The sequence below is a fragment of the Gopherus evgoodei genome, chromosome 1 (genome assembly GCF_007399415.2).
Source record: "Gopherus evgoodei ecotype Sinaloan lineage chromosome 1, rGopEvg1_v1.p, whole genome shotgun sequence".
Classification (NCBI taxonomy): domain Eukaryota; kingdom Metazoa; phylum Chordata; order Testudines; family Testudinidae; genus Gopherus; species Gopherus evgoodei.
The window spans coordinates 269,384,927-269,402,133 of NC_044322.1; the positions used below are offsets into that span (position 1 = coordinate 269,384,927).

Here is a 17,207-nt window from a genome sequence, read left to right on the forward strand (position 1 = left end):
CCCCTCCCTTACCTAGCTCAGGTTACAGGCCCTGGCATCGTCCATCCCCTAAAGTCCTCCCCTGCTCTCCCACTCCCCACACAGACAGTCCCTACTGCATCACATCCTGCACTCCCCCAACTCCAGCTCCGTAGACCAGAGGAGTCGTCCCTGGACTAGGAGAGCACAGGCCTTTGCAGAGCTGGACACAAGCCAGCCCTAGTTTCAACGACTCCCTACCAAGGGGGACTTCCCAGTGACATCAGTGAGTGATCTCCCTGAGCGAAGTCTCAGGGAAAATGGAGGAAGGACATCAAGATACGGTCCTGTCTGTCTGTCCGTGTGTCTCTGTGTGTCTGCTCTGGTAAGTACAAACAGATGCAACCGACACACACACAATCATCAAGACAGTTACTAAGACACACAAACACTCTCCCTCACAAAACTGCCTAGACAACACAAACACCCCTGAACCACACTCCCACACCTCCTCACACTCCTAAACACACACACACACAAACACAACGTTCCTTAGAGCAAACACTCCTCCCTCCCCCTCCTACAGACACACCAAACACACACACAGGTTCTGATCCTGCTCACGCAGCCCCACAAAAGGTAACAGAGAGAGGGCTGGGGGACCCCCACATTTCCCCGCCTCCCTAGAAGTACCAAAATAAACTACGCCTCCTCGTGTGATGCCAGCTCTCTGGAGGAACCCTCTACTTGCCCTCTGACCTGCAGGGGACCCATAGTACTGAGGATCTGTCTTGCGGTGGGTATCCTTTCCTCCTCGATTGCACCTGCGTGCCTTCCCCTCCTCACGTTCTCCGCTAACATTTCTTTTGCATTATAGGTGATAAATAATGCAGACTGCAAGGGGAGAGGAGAGACAGCACCCTGGACAGAGGATGGCACACCATGATACCAGAACAAAGCCGACACATGCTACTCACACTGGTGTCGCCAGTGGAGCTGGGAGCTGTCACCCTAACCCTGCCCTTCTTGCCATCTGCTGTTGGGCTGTATGACAGGGCAAAATCACCTTAGCTTGTTAAACAAAGAATGAGAGAGAGAGAGAGACGGCTCATGGGTGTCTGAATGGTATGTTTGTGGGGCTGCAAGTGAGGTTTGCTGTCTTGTGTGTATGCACTTCTGTGTGGTGTCTGACATGCACATGCACACACATGTATATGTACCAACGTTATGCATGAGTATCTGTGTAGGATCACTGTGGATAACTGGTGTGCGGCGTGTGCATCTGTGAATGTTTTCTGCATGTGTGTAGCCTCTGCATGTCCATGACATGTGAATACGTTCTGTACGCATAGCACCTGTGCGAGTGTGGTGATGTGTGTGTAATTTGTGTGGAGATGTGTTCTGTGTGCACATGAATATGTTCTGTATGCATAGCGCCAGTGTGAGTATGGTGATGTGGGTGTAATTTGTGTGTATGTTGGGGGGGGTGTTCTGTGCGCATGAGAGTATGTTCAGTTTGCATAACACCTGTATAAGTGAGGTGATTTGCGTGTAACTTTTGTGTTTGTGTGGTGTGCGCAAATGCATTCTGTGTGTATAGCACTTGTATGCCTGGCAACTGTGAGATCTATGAATAACTTGTTTGTGTTGTATGTGTTTGTGCATGTGTTCTGTGTGCATAGCATCTGCATGGCTGCCACTGTTAGGGTATCTGTGTACAATGTAGGTCATATGTGTCTTTACTGCATGCGGGCACACGTGGTCATTCATAGGGTGTTCCTTTCTAAGGTGAAGCAGACAGTCTGGCTCTCCTCCCAGTCTCTGCTTCTCCTTCCTCACCCTCCCTCACTCGCTCGTTCAGCGACCGCAGCGTGCTCAGCCCTAAAAATCATTCCCCAGAGCTAGGTAGACCAGGGAGTTCCCATCCCCACAATCCCCAGAACATGCCTGGAACCCTACTCTCCCCCTGGCCTGGGAGCACAACACAGACCCTGCTGACAGAGTCAACAGGAACACAGAAGCTAGTCCCCCGCTCTTTATACTTAGACTGAGGAGGCTGGAATGGGCGGAGGCAGGCTTGGAGGACAGGGGCAGGTGTTAGAGAACAATACTGGTTACCTGGAGGATGCAAGAAAGAGACCTCCATGGGCTACCCAGCACTATCCACCCCCAGAACGCACGACTCCCATTGATGAAGCAGGAGTCACAAACCAGACCAGAAGAAAGAAGATCTGACCAGAATCTTCATCCCAACATGAGTTGAACCTTCAGCCACTTGATTGCATCAACATTCAACCTCCTAAAACCCAACCACGACCCTGAATGTTCATCTAAATCCCTGAATCCAACCATGGCCATAAACCTTCACCCAACCCTCATGAACTCAACCATGACCCTGAACTTTCACCCAAATCCCTGAACCCAATCATGACCATGAGTCTTCAGCCAACTCTCCTGAACCCAACCACAACCCTGAACCTTCACCTAACCCCTGTGCACTAAAGTCCGAGCCTCTGCCTAACTCCTCTGATCTGAAGGAGGGCAGGAACAGCAGGGATACTGAGCCTTTACCCAAATATCAAACCCTGAACCTTTCCCCACAATCACTTGGCCAAACTTCAGAATCAAGCAGCCCAGGAGCCTTCTTCCAAATGCTGTGACCTGAGCCCCTTACCTGACTCAAACCACCTCAGTGCTCTGAACCAAAATCCTGAGCCCCAAATGTTTGTCCAATACTTCAGTCTTTGTCTTTGCTCTGAACCCTGGATCTTCACCCAAACCCTCTGAACTGAGCCACTGAAACAAAATTCTAGCACCTGAACCAAGCCCCCAATGGGAACCTTCCCTCAAATGCCCTGAACAAAGTCCCGAACACCCACCCACCTGGAGGCAAGTCCCAAACTCTCACCCAAGCCTATAGTTTAAGCCCTGACCCCAAACCTTCGCCCCACGTCCTTCAAATTGAACTTCAAGCCCAGAATCTTCCCCCATTCATCCAGATCCAATCCCAAATCTTATGGAAAAAATCCCAAACCTCATGGAGAAAATCCTGAATCTTCACACAGCCCCGTAAATTGAAGATCAATTAATCTTTTGCAGGTGGGAGTGTTCAACCTTGGAACCCTCCCTCACACCAGTGTCTCCCACCTCGTACAACAAAGCCTTATGAGAAAATCCTGGTTGGGTTCTTCTGCTGCTCCTGGGGGGCTGCATCCAGAGCCCATCCCATGTGGCTCAGGAAGCTCTTCCCAGTTTTGTCCCCACATGGCAGAAGAGGCTAAAAGGAGCCCCTCTCCCAGTCTGACAACAGCGGAAATTTAGTGAACATTTCACTGGTGACGCTCCAACCAGGAAAACCTCCCTGTTAATATTTAAACACACAGCTCAGCCAGTATTCCTCTGAGCCTGGCCCCCAGCACCACCTGGTATTCCACTCTTGGGGTTTGCTGATGTACCCCACTCCTGATCTGTGGCACCCCTTCCCCCATGACAATCTTAAGCTCCACACACAACTCTGCCAAGGTGTTTCAACCCTCACCTGCAGCCTGCCCTCCCCTCCCAGCTATTCCAGCCCTGGACACACACACACGCACACACATGCACACACACCCCACAGCCCTGCCAATACAGTTCAATCATCCTGCCCTGTAGCATAACCTGCTGCTCCATTTCTAGGGCCCCTTTAGGCAGAAAGAGAGACCAAGTCCCTGATTGCCATTCTGGTGAGAGTCTGATTACGAAGACTTTCCCTCCAGAAGATACATTAATAGCCCATAAAGTTAACTTAATCCAGCCAATCTTGTGTGGTCTCTGCCTGAATTCTTGATTAAATTAATATTATTGAGTTTTAATTAGCATGTGAGGCAGAGGTGGCATTACTAATGGAGATAATGCATAACGTTAAAAATAAACAGTCTGCCCTTCCCCCTGCTGCACATGCAAATCTCCTTTGGGATTGAGGTGATGTGAGATTCCCCTAATGATAACCCATGCTGATGGAAGGGGTGCTCTGGGCCAGAACAAGTGACTGGACACACGGGCAAATCAATGCACCAGGGAGTGTCATTCCTCTCTGCCAACATCCAGCCCCAGCCCCTCATCCCCAGGGGTGAGTCCCAGATCACTGGCCTTGGAAGCAGAACCGCAGCTGATCCTGATCAGATTCTACTTCCGGTACGACAGGAGCTTCAGGGCACTAAGATTGCTCAGCCCACACTAATCCCTCCAGCCTTCCAACTCACCCTCAGTATGAGAGGAGGGCCAGCAAGAAAAGATCTCAAAATGCCATGGCGACACCAGTGGAGACTGCTCAGAGGCATGTGGGGCTGACAGGGAAAGGAGCTGAAAGGAGGCAGACAAGAGATCTCTGGGGAGATCTAGAGCAGGGGTTCTCAAACAGGGCATCATGAGATTATTCCATAGGGGGTTATGAGCTGTCAGCCTCCACTCCAAACTCCACTTTGCCTCCAGCATTTATAATGATGTTAAATATAAAAACAAGTGTTTTTAATTTATCAGGGGGGTCTTGCTCAGAGACTTGCTATGTGAAAGGGGGTCACCAGAACAACAGAACCACTGATCTAGAGGGATGCAATTCACACGCGCATTTCTTGACCAGGTACAGAATGGACTGGGGTGCTATGTTAGTGTACAGAGAGACAGTGTAACAGGGGCAGGCTTGGCAGGGCAGTGGGTGGTTGCTTGAGGCTGGGGCTCTACTCATAGCTTAAGATCACAAGTTAAATGAGTTCAGTGGGTCTGAGCCTCGTCTGCTGTTTGTGCACGCCTCAAACCCACAAGCCAGAACCAAGCCGCTCTGTTACTTCCAGCCAGGACTGACTGGCTCCGGCCAAGAGATCTGCTGCAGTGGAATAGCAGAGTGGAAGCTGCAGGTCAGGACAGGCCTGCACAGCCAGAGCTGTGGGTGGGAGCTGGACTAGTGGTGGGTGCTGAATGCCAGGGTAAGGTGCATTGGCAGAGCTGGAGGTGGGAGCTGAAGACTGGCGCAGCAGGCAGTGAAGCGGGTCTGGACTGGAATGCCTCAGCAGAGCTGGGGGTGGGAAGTTCACCCAGCGCCTGCCTGCGCTATGCTGCCTCTAGACAGTTATTTCAGTCTTTTATTTTTATGGGCAGGAAAAATCACTCACAAAATGGGCAGAGAAAAAAACTAAGGAGCCAGCAAAGGGGGGGGGGATGTCTGCACAGAGAGCGGTGCTGGGAGCGTGTCGCTGGCACCCCCACAGCACGGCCTTGCCCCTCCCTCAGCGTCTGCCGAGCGCCGCTGCTCCCAGAAACAGACGGGGAGACTTTGTGGAGGTGCCAAGGCACATGAGGGGGCAGCCTGGCATGCTCACGGGTGCACACCGTTGGAACCCTAAGACATCACACAACTAACATCATCATGCTCTGGAAGAGGGCATGTCCCAATGGGCTGAAGTCGCCCCCATTCCTCTTTTCCTGACCGCTAGCACCCATAACTGCAGAGATGGAGACTTGGGGCCTGATCCAACGCTCACTTGAATAGAAAGGTTCCCAATGGGCTTTGGATCAGGCCCTGAAGCAACAGTCTGCACTACGTGCCTTGCCGTGGTGGAAGCTAGCTATAGTCCCTCTCACATACGGCAGTGATATTTAGCACAGGTCTGCTCCCTGCAGCATTCCCAGGCCCCGGATGGTCCCAGGGCTGACGAAGCCACTACACGGACCTAGCTCTCCCACAAGGCAGTGCAGAGCACTCATCCCTCAGGCCAGCCAGCCAAAGCCATTTCTTGCAATCTTTCTTCTCTAATCCTGTTGAGCCATTTTTAAGTTCCTTTGAGGTGGAGATGGAAAAGCCACTCCTGCCCTAAGATGTTTTCCTGACCTGGTGCAACTCAAGATAAAGGCTTTGATTTCAAACATTGCAGTGGGATCTGTCAATAGTCCATAATAGGGATTAAGGAAAACAAACAGAGACACATGGCCCCGCTGGCATTAGGTGAGAGAGTGGGGGTGGAGAAGACAGAGGGAGGGGAGAGAGCACAGAAGAGAGAGGGAAAAGGAGGGTGGAGAGCGAGTGAGAGGTAGGAAAAAAAGAGACAGAAGCGGGGAAGGAGGGACTGAGATACACCGAGTGTACTGCGGGGATTATCTCCTGTCCAGCCTCTCCCACCCATAGGTATCTCCAGCAGACATAAAGGTACCAATGGTAGGGCTGTGGAAAATTTCAGGGACCTAGTTTTTCACACCAAACTCCCTCTCCTTCCCTCGTGCCCCTCACCTACACAACAAGCACATGCTGCAGGTGACTGTCCCCACCACCCTCCTCCTTGCTTGAGTCTACCTGGAAAGTTGCCTTTTATCCTGACAGCTACAAAGAGGATCTGGGAAAGGGAAACCCCCCACCCACCAGACTGCCCAGCCAGGAGGTCTCTGAGACTGGAGATGATGCTGAGCAGTCCCCAGTTTGCCCTTAGCGTGACCCTGACTCAGGGGGAGGCTGCTGGGAGAGGAGATGGGATACAACACAGGAGACTTTCCTAGTTGGTTGTGGGTAGACTACAGTTGCATGCCATCTTGGTGGGCGCTGCACTCCAGATGGGGCCTCCAAAAACTGGGCAGAGGGCCAGGAGAGCAGCCAGAGGAGCAAGGGCTGAGGAGGACAAGGGGGGAGATTATGGGAATGAAAAACCAGAGGCCCCACAAGGTGGTGATTCCAAAGTCTTGTGATATAACTAGGTGCTACAGAAAGAGCAGCTCTCTTCTGTGCCCCAGACCTCTCCATGCTGCTCACCTCTGCTACTTCCTCCTTCCCCTCCTCCCTCACCCTGGGCTGCTCCTTCCCTCTCTCATTATTAAGTCTCCTCTCCCCTCTCTTGCTCTCTACATTAAAACCACCTTCAGCATCCCGCTTGCAACTGGTCCCTTCCCTGACTCTCCACACAGCCCTCCCTAGACCCTGACACGCTCCGTAACCCATCTCTAATTCTCCCTTTCTCAGCAAAGTGCCAGGGAGAGTAGTTCTCTCTCTAGCCACCTCACGGAGCAGCATCCTCAGCCCTTAATCTGGACGGCTTGGACACCACTTTCCCTCCTTAGAGTTGATTTCCTTCTGTAGGCTGTTGCTGGCTCCTTCTTCCCACCCCTTCACCTCCATCGCCATGGACCACTCCATTCCCCCCAGACCCCCTCTGGAGCCCTGATTTCCTCCCATCCAGGTTCTGCCCCTCCTTAGCAATCTGCTCTCTCCCAAAGGGCACTCCTCTCTGCCTACAGGCCCGTCTCCGCGGAAGTCTGGGGGGAAATTCCTTCCTAACCCAAATATGGCGATCAGTTAGACCCTGAACATGTGAGCAACACCCACCAGCCAGACACCTGGGAGAGAATTCTCTGAAGTAATTCTGTGTCCTCCCCATCTAGTGTCCCATCTCCAGTTGTTGGAGATACTTGCTAATAGCAAACACAGATGGGCCATATGCTCAGTGCCTCACAGACAGACATGCTCCTCTCAGAGCCTTCTCAGACACAACTCCAGCTCCTCTAGCTCCCTCCTTGATTCCTGTCTCCAATCATTAGTGTCCTTCTGAAGTTCCTGTTTCCCGTGTCTGCAGATTTGCCTAGCATCACTTCCACAGCCTTGCCTGTGAGTCCATTGCTACCTTAAAATCGCCATCCAGGTCCTCATCGCCTCTGGCCTTGGCTTTGACCTTCTTCTCTCTAGCCTCCCCAGGTCCCGCTCTCGAGGCTCCTGCACGTGCAGAATCACGCTGCTGGACTTCTCACCCATGCAAAGGAGCAGAAACACCAGTCTGAGACTCCCTCGGGTCCCCGTATATCCCAGAATGAAGTTCACAAGCACCTTCCTTGTTTGGAAAGCCCTCTGTGGTCTTGCTCCATCCCACCTCATGGACCTTGACTCTCTCCACTGACGACAAAGCCCCCTCCCTGCTTCTTCCACTCATCTCATACCAGCCTCCTCTTTGTCCTTTCACACAATCCCAGCACTGTTGGCGTGACAGCCTTCTCTGCATCTCCTGTTCACCATTTCTCACTGCCATATCATAACAAATCTCAGCTGGAAACACCCCTTCTCTCCCAGGCCTATGTCTCTCTGCCATTATTTATTATTTAATTCTGCTCTAGCAAATTGGGGTCTGGCATGAATAAAAGACACTGTACAATGCCGTGCTTTTGTAGTGAGCAATGAGAAGAGCAGAAATCACAGACTCAGGACAGAACAAGAAAGGAACAGTTGAAACTGCAGAAACAAGTTGGTTTTTACAACCAGATTAACACAGGAATGGAATCAAATTCCAGAAGGGGCAAAGAAAGCAAAATTGCCTGAGATCTTCCACATGACCCCATGACAGGGACAGGACAGAGACAGTTGTGAAACTCAGGCTCCAGATACCCCAAGGTGGGGTTGAACCCAAAAGCATAAGAAGTCAGATCAACTGATTGTGTACAATAAATGTCACAAAAGGTCCAGCCAGAACAGCAAGGTGTGGCAAGACAAGCAATTCACATGGGGGGCGTCCGTAGGGGCATCCTTTCCTGCAATCTTGGAGCTGGACTGTGACTCAGGACTAACTGCTATCAAAGATCACCTTCTGTCACGGAGTTCAGGATGCAGTCCAGACCAGTAAGGTGTTGTGTCACCCCTTACCCTGTAACTCCCTGCCTGGGATGTTCACAGTCAGCAATGCGCATGCATGTCACACCCTGAGTGTCTGTCTAGCTGCAGCCCTGATCCAGCAGCCTGCCAGCAACAAACCACTCACGCTCCCCGGTCTCTACCCACCTGCAGGGTAACCCCAACACCTTACCAGTCCTGAATCTTCCCAAAACCATGTGCTCTACAATGTCCAGCCCTGTCCTGGACAGTTCAGAGAAATAATATGGTTCTTTTGTTCTTCTGAAGACACAAAAGCACATCACAGCTTATTAACTGGGGTAAATACACCCTTCCCTTTAAACACAGCATGGAGTTGGTTTATAAGAAAAATAAAAAAAAATATTAACAAAAAAGGCAGAGGATTAACTGAGTTCATGCACAAGGAATGACAGAAAGTGTTACAAGTAAAACAAAACAAAACATGCTTCTAAAAGTCTAAAACTTAATCTAGCTAGATACAGGCTTTGTTCAAGATGGTTTCTCTCACCAGTCACTGTTTTTCCCAGCCATGGCTGACTTTCCCTCTGTTGGGATCTTCCACAGAAGAACAAGAGGCTGGTTTCCCTTGTCTTCCCAGGTGAAAGAGCTTCGCCTAGGCATGTTTCTCACCTATATTCAGTTTACAGAAACTTCAACCTCCCATTGGTTGAAGGACCCATCTTTCTCAGCTTGTAAGAAGAGCTCTCTTCCCTTGTGTCTGCCTAGTGATGGATAACCTAGGGGTTCTCTACCCCTCCCTTTATAGTCCAGTAAACCTTTGAAAGCATCTCTCTCAAAGTTCGTTGACTTCGCAGGAAGGGAAGAACAGCATGAGGTCATCCTGAAGCAGTCTTCCCATCCCCCTGCTAAATTCTCTTCCATTGTTTTGGCCACACCTTGCTTAATTTCTTTGAAGACGAGTAGATAGCTGTGACATTCAATCCCTCCTGTGTGAGAGATCTATTCTTCCCTTTGGGTCACTGACTTTAAAGCATAATATCATTAAGTATCCATATTTCCTTAGATAGCGTTAATATACACATTTCAAAATTATATTAATCACCAGTGTGATGTTAGCTTTCAGAAAAGACCTCACTCTATACACTTTTATAATACAGTAGTATTGTATACAATCAGCATCACTTAAGATGTAACCCCCCTGTTTTTACTGATCAGTAAATCTTTGCAACGTAGTCTCTGAAAAGCAAAACTCAGGCCAAGTTTCTCTCTCCTACTGGGACACAGATGCCATGCTGTCTCCTCCCTGACTTGTTGACTTGATAGCTTTGTTTACCTACTATGTAAAAAATAGACCTTCACTGTCTTTGCCTGAAGTCCTGGCTGGTCAGAGAACCAACTACACATCACTTTGTTTAATGTGCTTACTCACTGCTTGCCAAACATCTTTTAAGAATATAAATCTAGGGCCTATTCATAACTTTTTGTACACACCTCGTGTATACATCATGCAAGAATATTAATGATCAGTGAGTTGTTAGTTTTCCAATGATATCTTGCCTGACATCCTTTAGATACAGATTATAACCACAGTGAGTTGGAGTACACTGAAATGGTCAGGCCATCTGAAACCTATCACTTGATACCAGTGAGCCCCTTGCCCTATGGCATTGGGATGCTCTTAAGGTCACACCTCCCCCCATACAAAGCTGCAGGAGGGTTAGCCACTGGTTGACCACATGCAGCAGGTCTTTCCTAGAGAGGGCATCTGCCACCATATTTCCTTTGCCTTTTACATACAAGAAATCTGTGTTATCACCTTTGTCTGTTTGCAGTCTCCAGGACAGAATAGCAGCGAGTATCCATAATTACACCTACTAAGGTGTTACAAACATTGCATAGTGACATTAATGACCAGTGTGTTATTATATTTTACACAATATATTACAAGTCACCTTTTAAATAAGTAGTATGACTCCAGTGTATGAGGTGTAATGAGTATGTCAGGCCTGACAGGAGTTGCTGACACACCGTACTGAACCACAAATAGGTGTCCGTGTCACACCTTCCCTGCCCCGGAACCCTCTTAGGGAGAGTGTCTGTGGGATGGAGTTAATTTCCCGACACCTTACCTCCCATCCCCAAGGGCGCTGTCCTGGTGCCTGTCTGTCTGTGACTAAAACCTAATCCCCCTCAAATCCTCATTCCCACTCACTGAACATGTTGTCCCCTTGCTAGATTGTCTGTGACAGAGCTAATCCCTCTGAAGTCCCTTCAACCTTCCTGGACTTCTAACTCACTGCTACACTATTAGCATCTCACAGCTAATCCTTTTGATATCTGACCCCATTGTCCTGCTCTGTAACTGGGGGGCTGATCTCCTTGACCCCGCTGTCCTGGTGATGGACTGTCTGTGACAGGGAGGGGGGCTAGTCCCCCTGAAATTGTCCTTCAAACCTAGACTATTCTAGTAAATTTTTTTATGACAGAGTTCCCATCTGACAACAGACCATCCCTCCCCTCCCTATGAGGCCACTTTCCATACCATGTTTCTAGAACACCTGGGAGTGGGGGCCTTACCCCCCCTTGCAGGCTCAGTCTAAAATGGGGCAGGTCCCCTCTCCTCTGGGCTCCCTTGGCTTTTTCAACCATGTCTGCAGTTTTCCCCAGCAGCGAGACAGAAACGCAATAAAATGAAAAACGCAGTCAGCCGAAGCACAAGATTATGCAGAAATTAGAGACGGAAAAGGCCTCTTAAGTCACATCCTCCTGACTCCCAGCCAAGGCAGGATTGTTCCTCGCAGTATTTTTCACCTGCCTATCTTTAATTGCCCTAAGCGATCACGTCTCCAACACTCCCCTTGGGAGACCCTTCCGTAGCCTAATCGAGCCTCACGGCAGGAAGTGTTTCCTGACAGCCAGCTGAAATTTTTCCCTTTGATCAGTTTCATCTCATTACTCCAATTTATACCATCTTGTGCCACCTTAAACAATTCCTCTCTCTCCTTGGTGTTTCCACCTCTTCACTGTGTGCAGCTTGTTATTGTGCCATCGGTTAGCCAAGCTCTACGTGTTTAATCTTTACTCATAAATCAGTCCCTCCAGCCCCTTAATCATTTTTCTGGCTCTTCTCTGAATTCACTCCAATTTGTCAACATCCTTCTGCTAGCTAAGCACCCAGGACTGAGCACTGTTTTCTAGGCAGGTCTCACTAGAGCAGTGCAGAGAGGAACTATTAGCCGCTTGCTCCAGGGCATGTCGTCTCTGGATGTTGTCATATACAGACACCATGAGAGCTAGCTCATTACATACAGCTGGCAGCAGGGGATAGAATTCAAGAGCTTTATCTTTTGAAGCACAAACGCTCTGCCCAGGGAGTTAAAGAAGCAGAACAGGAGCTCTGACAGGAAAGGGAGTTGATATATACCTGGGAAAGGCTGATCAAGTCTAGGAGGGAGCAGTGGTTCACATACATGTCCCAGCACAAAGAGTAGCTCACTTAGTTCATCCAGGAGAGAGGACCTCAGATACCTCAACGACTCTAACAGAGTCCCAGCACACAAGTCATAGAAAGAGCTGAGGTGAGCCCTGACATATCCCAGTTAGCCAAGCGGACACAATCAGGGTAAGAGTTTGTATGTCTAGAGCATCTTCCATCCAATGATCTCAAAGCACTTCATAAACATTAGCTTGTACAAATAGTGATTAATGAAGTACAATATGTGAATGTTAGGCCTATATTACAGCTATGGAAACTGAGGCACAGAGCAATGATGTGACTTGCCAAAGCTCACAAAGGACAGCAGGGGCAAAGCCAGGAATAGGACCCAGGTATTCTTACTCCCAGCCCCCAAATCTCACCCACAGGACAAGCCACCCACCAAAAGCAAATGCCCACAGATGTGCCAGAGAACGAGACAATATATGTATGTGCAGTGAATGGTCACTGCTCCGCTTCTGCACTGGTACCCAACAGCAGAGATGCCGATAACGGTAACTTGCATTTATATAGACGCATTAACTCAAAGCTCACCGAGTGCTTTCCTAAGATGAACCCATCCACTCCACTCTGGACAAAATCTCTCCTATCAGAACCCTGACCTCAAAACAACTGTTCTTCTCAACCCTGGGAAGCTTGTGCTTTTCTATAGGTTCAACAAAGATTCTTCTTGACCTAAGTTCTCAGAATGCCTGAGATCCTTCAGATTTCAGCATGGCCGGACAAGACTCACTGGGCCTGAGGCAGAGCCCAACAGTAGGAGATACATTCCCCATCACTAGCTGGAGACTGGGATGGAGGAGTCTTTGGACTCAGTTTATCAACATATTAGATTATGCAAGGTGTGGCTACATAGATAAATCTGGGTTTTCACACCGTATTCATCACCATGGTATTGGATACCATTCTATATAGAGAGTGCTATTTAGCAACAATACCTTCCCAACCCAGGGCCACCTGTGAGTATTAGTTACCTGTGTGAGTACTGATGGCCCCAGTGTAAACCCTAAGGTCATTAACCTCAACCTAATGGTTGATCAACTTGTTTCCCCCTAAAATACCTTGGGGCCAAGGCACCCCAAAGTAGCCATCCCTCCTCCATACATCAGCCAGGCAGAGATCTCATTGTCTTTGAGTTTCTGCTGACTGGTATGTGTGGAGCACATAAAGCCAATCTCCTCAGTATTAGAAAATTATTTTATGGATTCCATGTCCCGTGTATTTTTATAGTTCTCCTCACTCTAGGATGTGGGCACCTCCTAAACCCCGTGACTCATGAGGTAGGCAAGAATGCTAATTTTCATCTTACAAACAAGGAACCGAGGCACAGATAAACTACAGTAGAATCTCAGAGTTACAAACACCAGAGCTATGAACTGAGAAGTCAACCACACTCCTCATTTGGAACTGGAAGTAGGCAATCAGGCAGCAGAGACCAAAAAAACAAACAAACAATACAAACAAAAGGACAATAGTGTGTTAAATATAAACTACCCAAAAAAAATAAAGGAAAAGTTTTAAAAAAGGATTTGACAAGGTAGGGAAACTATTTCTATGCTTGTTTCATTTTAAGATGGCTAAAAGCAGAATTTTTCTTCTGCATAGTAAAGTTTCCAAGCTGTATTAAGTCAATGTTCAATTGTAAACCTTTGAAAGAACAATCATAACATTTTGTTCTGTGTTATGAACAATTTGGAGTTACAAACAACCTTCCTTCCCTGAGTGTTCGTAACTCTGAGGCTCTACTGTAAATGACATGCCTACCATCACCCAAGGAGTATGTGGTAGAAGTGAGAATTAAGCTCAGGTCTTCTGAAGCCTAGTGCAATGCCCATAACCACAAGACCATCCTTCTCCTGAAGCTCCCAACTCACTATCCTACCGTTGATGTCATTCCTGTGACACCAATGCTGCCAAAGTAGTACACCTGGCTCTTCTTTGTCAGCACGTACAGCATTAATCCTGTTTAATGAAAGTAGGAAAGCTCTCCCACCAGATCACCTCTGGAAGGAGGAGGGTCACTGACCTTCAACCTGGTCCCCCACCTTTGAACTCTTGCCTTTCAGCCCAACACAAGCCATTCTATAAACACCTTCTTTCTAGAAATGTGCTGCCCAGAATATTTTGTTCCTTGACACCCCATCAGTCAATGTGGTGCTAGAATTCCTGTCTTTCTGACCTGATTCAACATCATCACCAATTGAGGCTATGTCACTTAGTTGCAAAGCCTCATGTGAAACTGAGATTCCCTGATTGGCTGTAAGACTGCAGGCCAAACCCAAGAAAACCATGACCATCCAGAGAATTTCAAAACAGCGGAGACCCTGGCTGGGGCTGGCCTAGGAGATTTTACCTCAGCTGTAGAAACTGAAGAATATGTCTGAGGGATAGCACTCCCCTGGTTTTCTGCCAGCACTGAGGACATCCTGTCATCCTGGCCAGTGCTTTTGTTCTTTTGAAAAAGGAAACAAAACCACTCACACTGAATGCAATGGGGACTGCTCCCTGGGCAAATGGCACCAACACCTTTCCATATGCAATTGCTGGCACCCCAACCCCACACTGCCACGTGGTCTACAATGGGCCAGGTTCTTGTCTAAAATGAGGCACTGCTGTGGTATGTCTTTTGTCAGATGATGGTGTGATGTGCTTTCCTGAGTTAACCTGGCTCTGACCCAGCTGCTAGGACCTACTGGAGCTTTCGAGGATCTAAACAGGCCTCTGTGCAGCTGCTATGATTTTTCATGGCTGAAAAGGCTCTGATATGGCCATTAAGGTCTTTTGAGCCTAAACTAGTTTTGATGAGACTGCTAACATCTCGCCTGCTTGAACGGGCTTTGGCATGGCCTCTAAGATCTTCCATGGCATGCTCTGGGCTGCATCCATTAACGGAACAAACAGCAAGCGAGAGAGAGGAATTTAAGCCACTTTTCGCCCCTCTCATTTCTATCCTCATTTGATCAGTTTATGTATGTGAAATTAACAGTCTTCTTGTTTTAATCCCATCCCACAATCCACGCTGCATGACACAAGCTGGATTCCAATAACCAACCCAGAACCAGCCTTGCTCTTTGGCAGGTGGATCCCATGCCCAGAGTGCCTGAAGAGGTCTTCTCACCCACCCACTCCTGTCACCATGGGGTGAGGGCCACAGACACAGCCCTGCCTATGGAGCCTTAGCTGTTGCGCAGGGCCCCCCGTCCCCAGGTTTGCACCCTTGTAGAGCTGCTGCCTTGCATGCGGAGGGGGCACATAGCGGGCAATCTGTTTGATGCGGGGCTCACCCCTCCCGCATCGCTGCCTTCGCCGTCTCCTGCCTGTGCCTTCCTGCTGTGCAAACAGGGAGGAGGCGGCGGAGGGAGGTTGGGGGCGGCGGTATTTAAATAGATTAACAACGCATGTTTCATGCAAATAAAGCTTTCCCGGGCTGTTGCATTAGCAATGCTGGGAGCCTGCACCTCCCCCGGACCCATAAGGGCGGGGGCTGCTCAGCACAGAGCGCCTCGGTGGCAGCAGCACGGCCAGGCACTGGGGGGCTCCGCTCCCCTGCGATCCCACCCTCGCCCCGGGCGTGACACAGCGCAGCGCATGCGAGCGCCCCGGGTATGGGCCCGGCCACCCACCTCCCAGACCGACCGCCCCAGAGCCCCGTTCAGCACCCTGGCCTCGCGGGGGAAGGGGTGAATACTGAACCATTCAGCGCTTCCAAGTCCCACCCGCACGTGCATGCATGTGCACGCTCTCCGACCTGCAGCAGGCACCCATGTGCACTCACACACACACACAGGAGAACGCATGCACATCCCGGGGCGCGCACGCCTGCATGCATGCTGACACGCATGTGCACGGCGGCCACACGCGCACACAGGAGCAGACGCACAGACAGCACCTGCCGAGCATGTCGGCTGCTGCAGCACCAGCAGATCTCTGCTGCTCTCCAGCCAGCTCCACTGTCTGTCCTGGGATGACAATGGGATGCGTCTGGTCCCCCTTGTTCAGATTCTCCTCCCTGCACCCTGTGCTCCAAAGCAGGGGGCTGCTGACGCATACAAATGTGGGCAGACCTTCTAAGGGTGCGATAAACCTGCTCCCAGCACACACGCAGGCACCCGGCTCTCTGGACTGGCCCCTTGTGGCGCTGGCCAGCTGCAGGCACACACCACACATTCCCGGGGAGCCTGCCAGCAGAGCACGGGGGAGGCAGGGAGAGCAGGAGGCTGACTTTCCCCACCCACCCACCGAAAATATACCCCCGCTACCCACGCACTCCTGCCTCTGCAAAGAACCCCCGCCAAAGTTTGCAAAGCCACAGAGGCTGGAGGAAGGGGGGACGACATACAATCTCCCTTTTGCCACTATAGTTGCCAGCAAAAAAATAAACCTACCCCTCCTGCTCTTGCAGGGGTTGCAACGGAGCAATCCAGCCGACCCCAGCTGCACTCCGCCGGCTCCGCAGCTATTCACGACCCCCCGGCACAGAGAGACCACTGGCATGCAAGGCAACGCTCCCTCCCTTCGTCACATGTGCTTCATCCGGCCGGCCAGCCCCTCGGAGCCTCTGCCCTGCTTCCACCTGGCCCCAAAGCAGCTACAGCCCTGGAGAGAGACCGGGGAGATTGGAGGGGGGAGGGAGAGATGCAGAGGCGGGTTTGATCCTTCTCTCCCTAACCTGGCTGGGAGATAAGGGGCGACAGGAAGAGCCGGGGCGGGAGCCAGCCCCACGGTGCATGCACAGCCGCCGCCGAGCGAGACACATACCTGCCGATCCCGCGGGGAGACTCTCAGCCCCCTCTTGGCTCCGATGATCGCTAGTGCAAGGGCTGGCGCTCCCGCCGCGCGCGCGCGCGTCTGTGTGTGTGTGTGTGTGTGTGTATGCGCGCGGGGACCCCCCTCTCCCGGCCTCACCCCGTTGCACGGTGGGTTCCCCTCTCCCCCAGCTGCTTCATTGCCCGAGGCCCAGCGGCCGGGCTCACGGCCCCCCGGCCGGGCGGAGACGGAGGCTGAAGCCGGGGCGGGCAGAGACAGGCGGGGGATTCGCCGCCGCTGCAGCTGCATCACCGGGAGCACCAGGCAGAAGGGGCTGTAGTGGCATTTAAACCGCCAGTGATTAATTCGGCCCGGGCTCTGGGGCGAGAGGCGATGCTGCTGCTCCCAGCTGGG

At 50.6% G+C, this 17,207-nt stretch overlaps 1 protein-coding gene across 3 annotated transcripts in view; it reads right to left on the reverse strand.

The window, feature by feature from the left end:
- ELFN2 (extracellular leucine rich repeat and fibronectin type III domain containing 2) overlaps window positions 1–16,923 on the reverse strand; it is a 55,229-nt gene extending 38,306 nt beyond the window's left edge. For 2 of the 3 annotated variants that reach the window (XM_030545787.1, XM_030545786.1), the window contains exons 1-2: window positions 16,806–16,923; window positions 16,433–16,643 (exon numbers count right to left, since the gene is read on the reverse strand). The gene's annotated coding sequence lies outside the window, so the exon portion shown is untranslated. The remainder of the gene's footprint in view (window positions 1–16,432; window positions 16,644–16,805) is intronic. The other variant, XM_030545776.1, reaches the window with a different exon arrangement.
- Window positions 16,924–17,207: the final 284 nt, after the last annotated feature.